Source organism: Phacochoerus africanus, chromosome 3 (genome assembly GCF_016906955.1).
Source record: "Phacochoerus africanus isolate WHEZ1 chromosome 3, ROS_Pafr_v1, whole genome shotgun sequence".
NCBI lineage: Eukaryota > Metazoa > Chordata > Mammalia > Artiodactyla > Suidae > Phacochoerus > Phacochoerus africanus.
In genome coordinates this window covers 36,190,587-36,204,278 of record NC_062546.1, presented here as the reverse complement: position 1 = coordinate 36,204,278, position 13,692 = coordinate 36,190,587, and positions in this window count along the sequence as shown.

Genomic DNA, 13,692 nt, shown 5'->3' with positions numbered 1-13,692 from the left:
CTAAGGTATCATTTCCAAGAAGTTAGAAACATGACATACAAATACAAAATGAACACACGGCCGGGATTTTATTTAGCTCATTAATTATTGAAGGAGTCAGTCAGTTGTTAAAACAGATTTAAATCAGATTTTGAGTTACAGAGAGTTATACTCTCTTTGGGACCAAATCCATTTGCATTGCTGTGGACAGGAAACATTTATACTGCTACTAGCTGTCTTTCATTTCACTGCCACCCTACAGGCATGTCAAATAGCTTAATCAATGGAAAGTCAATCAAAGGCACACACCTCTATAGGATTAGATAATCCGTGGAAGGTCCCATAGGCAATGCCCAGATCTCCAATGAAGGGACACCCAGGAATCCCTTTTGCTCATTCTCAAATCTTGGACAATTTTCTTCTGAAAAATTATAGTTATTCTCCAAAAAATGTTTAACCTGTTACCAATACTGAAAGATAGTTTGTTCAAAGAGGAAATATAAATGGCTAATAACTTGAATAAGTGCTCAACCTCACCTGCATATGCATGGGAAACTCACATTAAAACAACGTAAGGAGTTCCCATCGTGGCACAGTGGTTAACGGATCTGACTAGAAACCGTGAGGTGGCGGGTTCGATCCCTGCCCTTGCTCAGTGGATTAAGGATCTGGCGTTGCCGTGAGCTGTGGTGTAGGTCGCAGACCCAGCTCGGATCCTGCGTTGCTGTGGCTCTGGCGTAGGCTGGTGGCTACAGCTCCGATTCGACCCCTAGCCTGGGAACCTCCAAATGCCGCGGGAGCGGCCCAAGAAATGGCAAAAAGACAAAAAACAAACAAACGAAAAAACAACATGAGAATTTCGATGAGTTAATATCCGGGGTGAGGAAGCAAAGACATCCATGCCCTGATGTCAGGAGTGTAAATTGGTTATGTTTCCTGGAGTACAATTTGGTATCGTCTATTGAAATTTTGAGTGCATACATCCTGGGCCCAGTAATTTCACCTATAGGTCCACCTCTTAAAGAAATTTTCACAAAAGTGCAAAGGAACGATCATGAAAGCATCATTCATTCATGTATCAAGTATTCAAAAAGCACCTCCATAGGCCAAGCTCAGAGATGTTTGAGATAAATCAGTGAACAAACCAGTGAACTGCCCTCGTGGAACTTACGTGTTCATGGGAGTAGATAGACAGTAAGCAGTTACCGTAAGGAATATGTTAATTCTCTGGTGTTTTCAAAGGTAATAAGTAGAAGGGAGTAGAGGGGAGGAGAAAGTTCTCCTTGACTCTCTTAGGGTCCCTGGCTGGGTCTGACTATTCAATAGGCAAACATTAACAGGATAAAAACAAACAATTTAAGATATGTTTTATGAGACATGGGAACCTTTGTAAGTGAAACTGAAACACCTCTGGCTTGAACCCAGCCTAAACTCACATTTGGACTTGAACCCTCAGTTTTTTAATTTGAATCACTCACCTGGGGTCTGGACTTACTGAGGCTCAGGTTCTTTGTGAGAATTTAGTGAGAGACAAAGTGATAGGTGAGAAATAGATTTATTAAGATAGGACACTTGGAGTTCTCATCGTGGCCCAGTGGAAATGAATCTCACTAGTGTCCATGAGGGCACAGGTTCGACCCCTGGCCTCGCTCAGTGGGTTAAAGATCCAGCATTGCCAAGAGTTGTGGTGTAGATCGCAGATGCGGCTCGGATCTGTTGTTGCTGTGTGGCTGTGGTGTAGGCCGGCAGCCATAGCTCTGATTCGACTCCTAGCCTGGGAACCTCCATATGCCATAGGTGTGGCCCTAAAAAGACCAAAAAAAGATAGGATGCTTGTGAGAGATGCATGTGGGCAGGTGAGGAGGCTTTGCCTTGAAGATTAGGTGGACTAGATTTTTATAATCCAAGGGAAGTGGAGGAGGAGGAAAAGCCATCTTCTTCATTCTTCAAGTAGATATCAGGTTTATATCACCAGCTGTCCTCTGTCTTGGATAAGATAGTATTGGACCCTATAGGTCAAACTAGGACTGTCATGGTGCTTACACAAATCAGCAGAAGGGCGGTAACATACGCTAAAATATGTTGAATCATCTCAGGTCTCCATATGATGAGGGTCTCCGACTTTGGAATGTTATCCTTCCCTTAAATTCCTGTCCTTGGTCCTAAGGATCATTAACTTGCTGAACTTGAACGCAGGCCTCATTTTTATCTCTCCCTTAATGACCTGAGGCCTATCTCATGCTTTTATTTATGGTTTTATAGTTAAGCAAGCCTGTTTCGTTCCATAGGTGTTCTAATGGCTTTCTTGAGCAATTGTTAACTTACAGTTCTCTCCAAAGTTCCCTGGGTTTCCCTCTCAACATATCGCCCTCTGCTGGGACTCCTACAACTACCTGGGTAACTATCCTACTCTACCCCTATCACAAGGAAATGAAGACCAGAAGAAATAGTTAGACCTGAGTATTTTTTGCTGGGTTTGATGAAGAGAGAGTCATGGAGCAATATGATAGGTTAAGGGGTACAAGGCAACTATAGCAGACAAGGTCTTTTGTTAAGATTCTTCTTGGTGTCCCCTTGTCTTTAGAGATAAGGATGCTCTTTCCTCTGGGTGTAGGGAGTGCACCTCTCACATAAATGAGTGTCTTAGAACCTGTATTATGGGGGAAGGTTGGGGTAACCTTTTTGCTTCTGCTACTTTCTCAAACTCCTTAAAGTGTTCGGTATGTCAAGGTGCCATATTTTGGATTCATGTGTCCTGAACCCCATCAGGAAATCAGAGGTACTCAGAAGCAGGGTAGGGGTGGGGGTTTGGAAGTAGGGAACAGGTTTAGGCATTCAATAAGGTAGTCAGTGTAGGTCTCACTGAGAAGGTGAGATCTGAGCAAAGACTTGAAGCAGGTGAGGGAAGGTGAGGCAAAGACCTTGGGGTGGGACTGTGCTCAGTATACTTGGGGCAACAGGGGAGAATGGATGAGGGCAATCAACCTAAGAGCCTTATTGGATATCATGAGCACTTAGGCTGGCTCTGTACATAAAATGGGGAGCTTTTAGGATTTTGAGCAAGGGAAGGCACACCGTGTGATTTATGTGTCCCCGGAACCCCCTGGTGGCTGTGCTGGGAATATGTGGTGGGACAAGAGGGGAGAAGAATCAAGGGCCCTGGTTAGGAGGCTGCTGCTCCTGGCCTAGACTAGGGCGAGAGCAGCGGAGGGGTTAAAGGTGGTTGGATTCTGCACGTGTTCTGAAGACAGACCCCGTGTGATTTCCTGACATTTACTGTGGGATCAAGGCTGGCCCTGGGGTTTTGGCCTGAGTAATCTGGCTGTCAACAGAGTTGGGAGAGGCTGCGGGTGGAGCAGGGATCTTTTCTGGGGTCTGTGGGAGTTGAGTTTTTGAACATAAGAGGTTAGAGATGAGAATTTTTTTTTTTAATTTTCCCTTGGTAATAGCTAAAAGTTGAAAATGAATAGCCCTCCATTGGGAAATAATTATCTAAACTAAGGTATAACAGAATGAAGTAGATCCACAGTTTTAGCATAGAAAGATTTCCGAGATAAGGCGTTGAAGAAAAAACAGTGTACAATGTACAATATGACCTCATTTATCTACATGTCTCAGTGACAACAGAAACAGAATCGTAGGTACTCTGCATACTCATACAGATGTAGCCAAGTATCAGCAGTGATATTCTTTCTGCTTAGATACATTTCTAAAGAAAACGGACGTTCAAGTATTGCTTATATCATTTAAAAGTGATGTAAAGAAAGCAACAGGGAATGATGAGAAATCTTGTCTTGCTATGGTCCCTGCTTTCCTTTTCTATAAGATGACCTATAACATCTGTCTGCTTCTAGGAATCCATGTTCTATAATTTCACCTGAATATGGGTTTTTCTTATCTAAAGTCAAAGCGTGTGTGTGTGTTTAATACAGAAACTTCAGTTCTGGCCCAGTCATACCTGATTGTGAGCAGAGAAGGACAGAATTTGACTTTTTCCTCTAGCAATAAAGTTGAAAGATCACTTTGAAGTTTGACTGAAATTTGGGATGCACATTGGTTTTCAATTCAGTTTCAAAGAGAAGTTAAAGCAAATGGCTTTCTGGCAGGTCCTTTCATGACTACATGGTCTCTTAGAAGAAGATGGTGAGATGTTGCTGCAATAAGTCCAACTTGGAGAGTGGTCTCATGACTGGGCAGCTGAAACCTTGGGGATATTAACAAACATTCCTGGAAGTTCCTGCCATGGCACAGTGGGTTAAGAACCCAACTACAGTGGCTCAGTTTGCTGCGGAGGTGTGGGTTCACTCCCTGGCCCAGCACAGGGGGTTAAGGATTTGGCCTTGCTCCATTTGTGGCATCAGTCACCCTGTGGCTCAGATTCAGTCCCTGGCCCAGGAATTTCCACGTGCCACAGGCGCTGCCAAAAAAACAAAAAAACAAAACAAAACAAAAAAACTAAAAGTTGCATGAAGAAAAGAGAAACATTTCTTTCTTCTTTACATGGTTGATCAACCCTCACATATATTCAGATAGCAAAAGACTGTCTCACTCACTCCCTGACTGTATCTTCTGTCTCCTTACTGCTGCCCTGATTACTTAGCTCTTTGACTAGGTTACTGATCCCTAGTGTCTGACTATCACGGGGCAGTGGGATGATTGAAAAGATCTGGACAAGCATGACCCTAAAGGCTAATGTATTTCCCCTAAATGGCTTGATCCACAATCAGTTCCTGTGGGCAGAGCATTTCTAGCTCTGTTTTTTAAAAAACAGAATTTATTTTAAGAAGCTAAGAATAAACTAAAAAATGTCTGACAGCTAGGGCTGTTGACTTCCTCAAACTCCGCAGGATAATACTTTCATTTCATTTTTTTTTGATGATAAAAAGTCATGTGTTGTACTGATGTATAACAAAATTGTAAAGATTCCAAAAAAGTATAAAGCCAAATACCACCTAGAGATAATCATCATTCATATTTTGTCATATTTAAGTCCAACCTCATTTTTATATGTGCTGTTAAAGAAAAAATTATTCTCACATTTGTTAAAAGGAAAAGGAAGACTTTATTCAGGACTATTGCAGCAGGGGAGAGAGATTGGGCTTAATTTCGTGTACAGCAAAGACCGGTGGGATTTATCGTTAGTGAGCTGAACGAGAGAGGTCAGTGGGAGAATTACAAAGTGGAAAAATCAAGGGTGGGGGGATTCTTGCTAAAGGACTTGGAAGGATTCTTGCAATGACTGGGCTGTGCAGGGCCGGAAGATGAGGCCAAGGTTGAAGTCTAGTAGAGAAAGGGGCTCAGAGGAGCCTGGCTAGAGTTTGTCAAGGTGAGAGTCTTTGTCAACAAATGGGGACAAGTAAAATATTTATTCACTGATGAAAGACCACAGCCTTTCCTCCCATATTTCTCCACACTAGTCCTCCCCAGCAGAACTGGGAAGCAGAGAGAGGAAGGAGCAAGGGCCCCAGGATCCACATCAGCCAGTGGTCTTAGGCAGGTGGAGGAAGCTGAGCAGAAGACGAGCCTGGCTTGTCCTCAGGGGAGAGGGGAGGGTGTGTTGGAGGAAAGGGGTGGACAGTAGATAGAATTTTCTCCTAATACCTCTTGATAGAAAGTGAGGGTCTGACTTTAGATACCGGGATTAGCATTTAGGGTTCCTCAGGGAGGCACTTGTTTTTGACAGACCATGGAGGAAGCAGCTCCTAATTAGCACCTAAGGAAGCTAGTCCTGCATCATTAAAACACAAGATCAAGCCAGAGTCATGAGGAAGGGGCTCCGTGTTTGATTCACTGTGCGGGTACCATCTCCTGTGTTGCCTTGAATCACTCAGATTTCCCAGGCTTGACTTTCTTTTCCAGAATTGTAATGAGAGAGCAGAACTGGTCCACTTGTCAGCATCTGGGAGCCTGTGCTTTCCTCTGGTCTCTGGCAGCCTCGCCCTTCCCTTGGGCAAATGTGTGTGCCTCCCCTTTCTTCAAAACCGTGGCTGGCTCTGGGCACGGATCTGTTCCTGCGGTCCCTCTGGAAGAGTTCTTCCTGTTGACTCATGGTACCAACCTCAGGGTGCTGAGGCCGGGGCCAGTGGTTACCAGGATGCTCCCTGGTGGTCGGGAGAGTTTGGACTCAGGTGAACCTGAGGGAAAGAACATTTTAATGAGCTTGTGTGGGCAGTGAACCCATCTGCGGGGCAGTGGGTACAACTTAATGGAGTTGCTCCCTCCTCCCTCTGAGCTGTCTGCCTGCTCCCCGCCAGGACTGTACTACTTAATTATCTTTGCTGATGAAGATGAACGGTAGTCATTCAGCTCCGGAATGAGTGAAAAGAGAAATTGCGTGTGAGTCAACCAGGGTTTTCTTCCAAACCTTTCTGGAAACTAAGCTGTGTTTTTTATGACTTCGGTGCTTTGCAGGGACTCTAATTTCCCCCACCGGCCACCATTACGGTGCTTTATATAGAACAGCAACACAACATGGCACATTAACCTTTGCAAATGGCACAGTCAGACCGGGCTTTCGTAAGCAGCTCGCTCTTATGCAAACATGGCAAAATGAAGCAACTTTAGCTGCGTTACAGCTTGTAACCTATGCTATGCGTTGCATGGCTTTTCCCCGTTGCCCACGTGACACTTTGGAAGGGTCATAGACAATGCCAGCTCTGGACGTGGAGAGAGGGGGCTGTCACCAATGGCCAGTGTAGAACAGGATGTAGCATCTGACTGGTTTTCTCGGCCACACCAGCTCTCCCCAGGGTTATCGCAGCAGCTCTGTGCCTCAGCTTCCTGTGTCTACAGCTACCCCACAGTTATCTTTTCCACTAGCACCAGAGGGATCCTTTGATGGCGTAAGTCGGATCATGTCACTGCTCCTCAGAGCTCCCCAGGCCCCCCCCCCCCCCACCTCACTCTGGGTAGAAGACAAGTCTTTCCAATGCCCCTCCTGGATCAGGCTCCCTGGAAGGGTCTTTGCACTGGCTGTTCCCTCTTCCAGGAAGTCTCTTGACCAGATTTCCACTGGACCCCATCCCTCAGTTCCTTCAGGCTTTTATTCAAATGCTATTGTTGTAGGGAGGAGGACCTCTTCCAGGGCCTGAGCATGGGCTCTTGTCTAACACTCAGAAATGAGTTGTTCCGAGAGACACACGTGTTGATAAAGCAAAAGATGTTATTGGGAAGGGGAGTTCCTGTTGTGGCTCAGCGAAAATGAATCTGACTAGCCTCCATGAGGACGTGGGTTTGATCCCTGGCCTCACTCATTGGGTTAAAGGATCCGGCATTGCCATGAGCTGTGGTGTGTATTGCGGACATGGCTCAGATCTGGCGTTGCTGTGGCTGGGGTGGAGGCCAGTGGCTGTAGCTCCGATTCAACCACTAGCCTGGGAACCTCCATATGCTGCAGGTGTGACTCTGAAAGAAAAAAAAAAAAAGCCTTTACTGGGAAGGGGCACCTGGGCGGAGAACAGCAGGGTGAAGGAACCCAGAACTGCTCTGCCACATGGCTTGCAGTCTCTTGTTTTGTGGGAATGGTGTTAGTTTCTGGGTTGTCTCTGGCCAGTCGTCTTGCTTGGCTCATACTTGGTCTGGCTCAGAATCCTCCTGGTGGCAGGTGCATCTCTCAGTCAAGATGGATTCCAGGGCCAAGGCTCCAGGGAAGTTGGTCATCTCCTCCCTTCTGGTGGCCCCTCCTTCATTCTCCTGGTTATCCTTCAGGGCAGCACTAGTTATCCTTATTAGGGCTTCCTGCTGTGAGACAACTCATGCAAGCAGCTATTATAGTGCCTGGACAAAATGGGTGGTTTTGGTCAATGGTCCACTAACATTCTTTTCAGTGAGGTCTTTCCTGCTCTAAAGATGCAAATGTATCCATCACACTCCCTTTCCTCTTTCTTAGCACTTACCAACATCTAACATGCTGGTTTCTTTCTTTCTTTCTTTTTCTTTTTTCTTTTTTTTGCTTTTTATGGCTGCACCCTAGGCACATGGAGCTTCCCAGGCTACTGGTCGAATCGGAGGTACAGCTGCTGGCCTATGCCACAGCCACAGCAACGCCAGATCCGAGCCGCATCTGTGACCTATATCACAGCTCTTGGCAACGCCAGATCCTCAACCCACTGAGCAAAGCCAGGAATCGAACCTGCAACTTCATGGTTTCTAGTCGGATTCATTTCTGTTGCGCCACAATGGAAACTACCTAACATGCTGTTTTTAAATATAAGGCAAACAGTCCACTGGTCACTGGTAATTTTCAAAATCATCAGTATTGCATACAATAAACTTAATAAATTAAATATAATTTATTTACATGTATTTAAATAAATTATATTTCTGTCATATATACACATGATGTATGTATATATTATATACATATGTGTGTAACATGTCATATCACATATAGTTTATATATATAAATATATTTGTATTATATAATTTATATATCTTACATATAAAAATTATATTTATATTATTGTGTATATATCATATATATGATACTTATTAATGTTATTTACAGTTTATCTCCCCTAAGTGCAATAAGCTTCATGAAGATGGAACTTTTTGTCTGTTTTGTTCCCTGTCCTTGGGATTATATACTTTTCATCAGTGTTTCTCACACTTTAATATGCCTAAGAATCCCCTAGGGATTTTTCCAAAATATAGATTCTTTTTTTTTTTTTTTGTCTTTTTGCCATTTCTTGGGCTGCTCCCGCGGCATATGGGAGGTTCCCAGGCTAGGGGTCGAATCGGAGCTGTAGCCACTGGCCTACACCAGAGCCACAGCAACGCGGGATCCGAGCCGCATCTGCGACCTATACCACAGCTCACGGCAATGCCGGATTGTTAACCCACTGAGCAAGGGCAGGGATCAAACCCGCAACCTCATGGTTTCTAGTTGGATTCGTTAACCACTGCGCCACGATGGGAACTCCCCAAAATATAGATTCTAATTTGGTGGCTTAGGGCTGAGACCTGAGCCTCTGCATCCCTAACAAGCTCAAGTGGCCCACACCTGGAATAGCAAAGCTGGAGTCTTTGTGGATCCCCACCTAGACATAGGGCCATTGTTGCTTCTTTCCAAAGCCAAGTTCAAAAGTCCCAGGCTGGGCTGATGGTACCGGAATCATGTGGGAGAGTTTCCAGGTATAGATTCTTGGCTGTGATTTAATAGGTCAGAAGCAGGGCCTGGGAACCTTGTTTTGTAAAGCTTTCCAGGTGACTGGAATATGGATCAGGACGGGTGACTGCTGTAGAGAAATTAAGAATTTCTTGCATGTGCCTGGGAACCTTGTTTTGTAAAGCTCTCCAGGTGACTGGAATATGGATCAGGACGAGTGACTGCTGTAGAGAAATTAAGAATTTCTTGCATGTGCAGATGTGATTCTGATTTTGCCAAATTGTCATCTAGTGTGTATGAAATGAAAATTGATGTCTCGAATGAAAATCAGAAACCTCTCTTTCCTCCTTTGCATCATTTGGTTGGCCTCCAAAAGAATCTAATGATTTCAACAGAGAAAAAAGGAAAATGTGTATAATCAACTCAGAATATCCCCATTTGTCACTTTAAAATTCTACTTAGTGTTATGAAAATAGCAGAAGCACATGATAAACAATTCAAGCAGTAAAAAGGTAGGCAATGAAAAGAAAGCTTTTCTTCTACCTTGGATTTCCAGTCTCATTCCTTGGAGGAAATTCTTGTCAACATTTCTTGTGAACATTTACAGAAAATTTCCAGACACACACACATAGACACACACACACACATTTTTTTTTTTCTTGTTAGAAAGAGGGAAATGTGATCGAAGTGCTTATCCCAGGCCTTTTCTTATTGTTGTGTGTCTACTGAGCCATGGACGGCAGGCTGTATTTTCTAAGATGTCCTTAAGGTTGAGGAGTGGGCTTTATGGTCCTTTCCTCTGAATCTGGGTGGGCTTGTGACTATGCTGGGAGTGACACCATGTGACTCGTGATGCTAGATCATAAAAAGTAATACAGTTTCCATCTGGTCCTCTTGGAATGCTCAAGTAGGGAATCCAGTCACCATGTTGTGGGAAAGGTGAGAGACCACGTGGAGAAGCCATGTTTAGGTTTTTTTGGCCAGTGGCCCTAGTCGAAGTCTCAGCCGACAGCTGGCATCAACCTCCTGAAATGTGTGGGGGTGAGTGTCAGATGATTCTATCTCCCAGCCATCAGCCACTCCAGCATGAAGCAGAGTTGGGCTGCAAAGAAATTAGAGACAGAATTTCCTAATCCCATCTAAGAGCTCCACAGCAGGAATTATAGGAGGATGGTATAAACTGAGTGTCATTTGTGGGTGACCTTAAGCTCATACCTTTGTACGGATTACTCTAGGCTAGGCAATGCGGCAGTAACAAACAAATCTTCACATTACAACTTCCTGTCATCCATGGTGATTTTTCACTTGCATTGCAGTCCAGTGAAGGTCAGGGGAGCCTCTTCCACATCATGACTCAGGGACTCAGGGATCCAGTTTCCTTCCAAGATGTGGTAGCTCTTCTATCTTTTAGAGCCTCTTTGAACTCCTTTTCTACATCCTCTTCATTCAACTAGCCTATCATTAAAGAAAGAGAGCATGGAGGATGTTGTAGGAAATCATATGGCTTGGCATTAGATGGGTTCTATCCCTTCTACCCCAAATCCATTGGCCAAAACCAAGCATATGGCACCTTCCTAACTGCAAAGGAGTCTGGGAGAGGTAGTCCTGACTACTCAGGGAGAGCATCTGGCCAGTTCCTGCCTCCGTTTCCTCTCTGTGGATGGAGATGATAACAGTAGCAGCCTCACCAGGCAGCCGTGAGGATCAATATACAAGAAGTTGTCTTATCTCTGAAGGAGCTGACAGGACCATACCCATTTTAGGTATTATGATGTTTCCCATCAGAGGAAGTTGCCTGAGATAATGGACACTTTTCATTATCATTCTAGGGTCCTCATGGGCAATGGGCTGTGATAAGCCATTGTCCCTCCCCAGGGCTCTCCTATATCTAACAGCTGGCAACCATTTCCCTAAGACCAACAATCACTTCTACTTCTCCCTGTGGAGAGAATATGTTGCAAAGAGCAGTGCACTGTCACGCTATTCAAGCTCAAAGTAAGGAGTATCATGAAAACCATGACTCAAAAAGACACATGTACCCTAATGTTCATTGCAGCACTATATACAATAGCCAAGACATGGAAACAACCTAAATGTCCATCAACAGAGGAGTGGATCAAGAAGGTGTGGTACATATACACAATGGAATATTACTCAGCCATTACAAGGAAAGAAATAATGGCATTTGCAGCAGCATGGATGGACCTAGAAATTATCATGCTAAGCGAAGTCAGTCAGACAATGAGACACCAACATCAAATGCTATCACTGACATGTGGACTCTAAAAAAAGGACACAATGAACTTCTTTGCAGAACAGTTACTTACTCACAGACTTTGAAAACTTATGGTTTCCAAAGGAGACAGGTTGGGAGGTGGGGGGTTGCACTGAGAGTTTGGGATGGAAATGCTATAAAATTTGATTGTGATGATCATTGTATAACTATAAACATAATAAAATTCATTGAGTAATTAAAAAAAGAAGAAAGGAATATCAGGCACACAGCTGGTCCTCACCAGGTAATGTTCAAGGGGGCATTAAGCATAGATGCAACTTGTTCTTTGTCTTCAGCTTAGTACTGTACTGGTGGCTACCCAGGCTCTATTTCCATAGCAGCGTGTAAACATCATATGAATAAGAATAAGAAAAGATTAAGTTAAAGGAACCGAAAACAAAGAATGGCAACTCTTTTAGACCCTGTTTGTCCATAAGGCTTTCTTGTCCATTTCCTCAGTAAGGTGTTTAAATGTTGGCGAGCCCAGCCTTTTTATCTCTACAATGGGCATAATAATGCCTGAGCTGCCTCACTTTAGCTGCCTCAGTAGTGGAGAGAATCCTTCAAGGAAATGCGCAAGAAGGGACTTTATAAACTGCACAAACTCTGCTGGAAGAGGTGGGCAATGGGGCTTCTCCTCCCATTTATTGCTTGAGAAGCAGTGGGCAGTAGCCTTACCATGCAACTCTAAAAATCACAGCCATTTTTCTGATTATACATTTTCTGTAGAAAATTTGGAAAATACAAGGAAGTCTAATTATAGCCTCTGTTTATTGAATAATTTCCATGTTCAATCGATTCACTTTCATGGGATGTGGAGTAGGGGCCTGCCCTCCTGCTTGCATAACAGGCAGCTGAGCAAGCCTATTAGGATCAAGGCAGTTGTGATGCTTGCTTTATCTGTCTATTTCCAAAGCAAGCAACTCAGCAAATTCACAATGGGTGTGAAAAAAATGTCCATTTCCAACTCTCCTACTCTGTTGGTAGAAATGTGAGTTGGTATAGCCACTATGGAAAACAGTATGGAGGTTCCTCAGAAAACTAAGGATAGAGTTACCGTATGATACAGCAATCCCCTTCCTGGGTATATTATTATAATTATAATTCAGATAAAGTTATAATTCCAAAAAAATACATGCACCTGTATATTCACTGCAGCACTGTTCACAATAGCCAAGACCCAGAGACAACCTAAATATCCACATATAGATGAATGGATGCATAAGATGTGGTACATATTGTACAATGGAATACTACTCAGCCATAAGAAGAATGAAATAACGCCATTTGCGGCAACATGGATGGACCTAGAGATTTTTATACTGAGTGAAGCAAGTCAGAAAGAGAAAGACAGATACCATATGATATCACTTATATGTGGAATCTAAAATACGACACAAATGAACCTATTTACAAAATGGAAACAGACTCACAGACATAGAGAACAGGGGGAGGGGGAGGGATGGACTGGGAGTTTGGGGTGAGCAGGTGTAATCTATTATACACGGAGGGGATAAGCAACAAGGTCCTACTGTATATCACAGAGAACTATATGCTGTGTCCTAGGATAAACCATAATGGAAAAGAATGTATATAAGTGAAGAATGTATATAACTGAATCACTTGAACAACAGAAATTAACACAACATTGTAAATCAACTATACCTCAATGCAATTTTTTTAAATGTCCGTTTCCTTTGACCCTATAAATTTCTTCTTAGGAATATTTCCTAAAGAGATAATTCTGAACACAGCCCAGATTTATGGCCAAAGATCCAAAGATGGTCACTCTATGTTTATTCAGAAAAGTGAGAAGTTGAAAATTTAAATACCTGTCACTAAAGTAATGGTTAAGTGAATCAAGGAGCTTTCATGCAGTGGAATATTATGTGAGTCCTAAGAATAATGCTTATGTTTTACTTTTAATGATATAGGAAATTGTTTATTACATAAATATTCATAGGATGGTGAACGCTTCATAGAGTTTTATCTCAGTTGTACTAAAAATGCATAGAAAAATGACAGGAAAGAAACAGGCCAAAAGGAACTGCATTCCTTCTGGATGATAGAATTGTGAGACACTTCTTTTTTTCTGTGCCTTCCCCACCTCACACCAACCCTCACCCCTGATTTTCTGTAATTATTTATCTTTTTAAGGGCCGAACCTGCGGCATAGGGCAGTTCCCAGGCTAGAGGTCAAATCGGAGCTGCAGCTGCTGGCTTATACCACAGCCACAGCAACTCTGGATCTGAGCCGAGTCGGCGACCTACACCATAGCTCATGACATGATCCTTAACCCACTGAGAGAGGCCAGGGATTGAGCCCATGTCC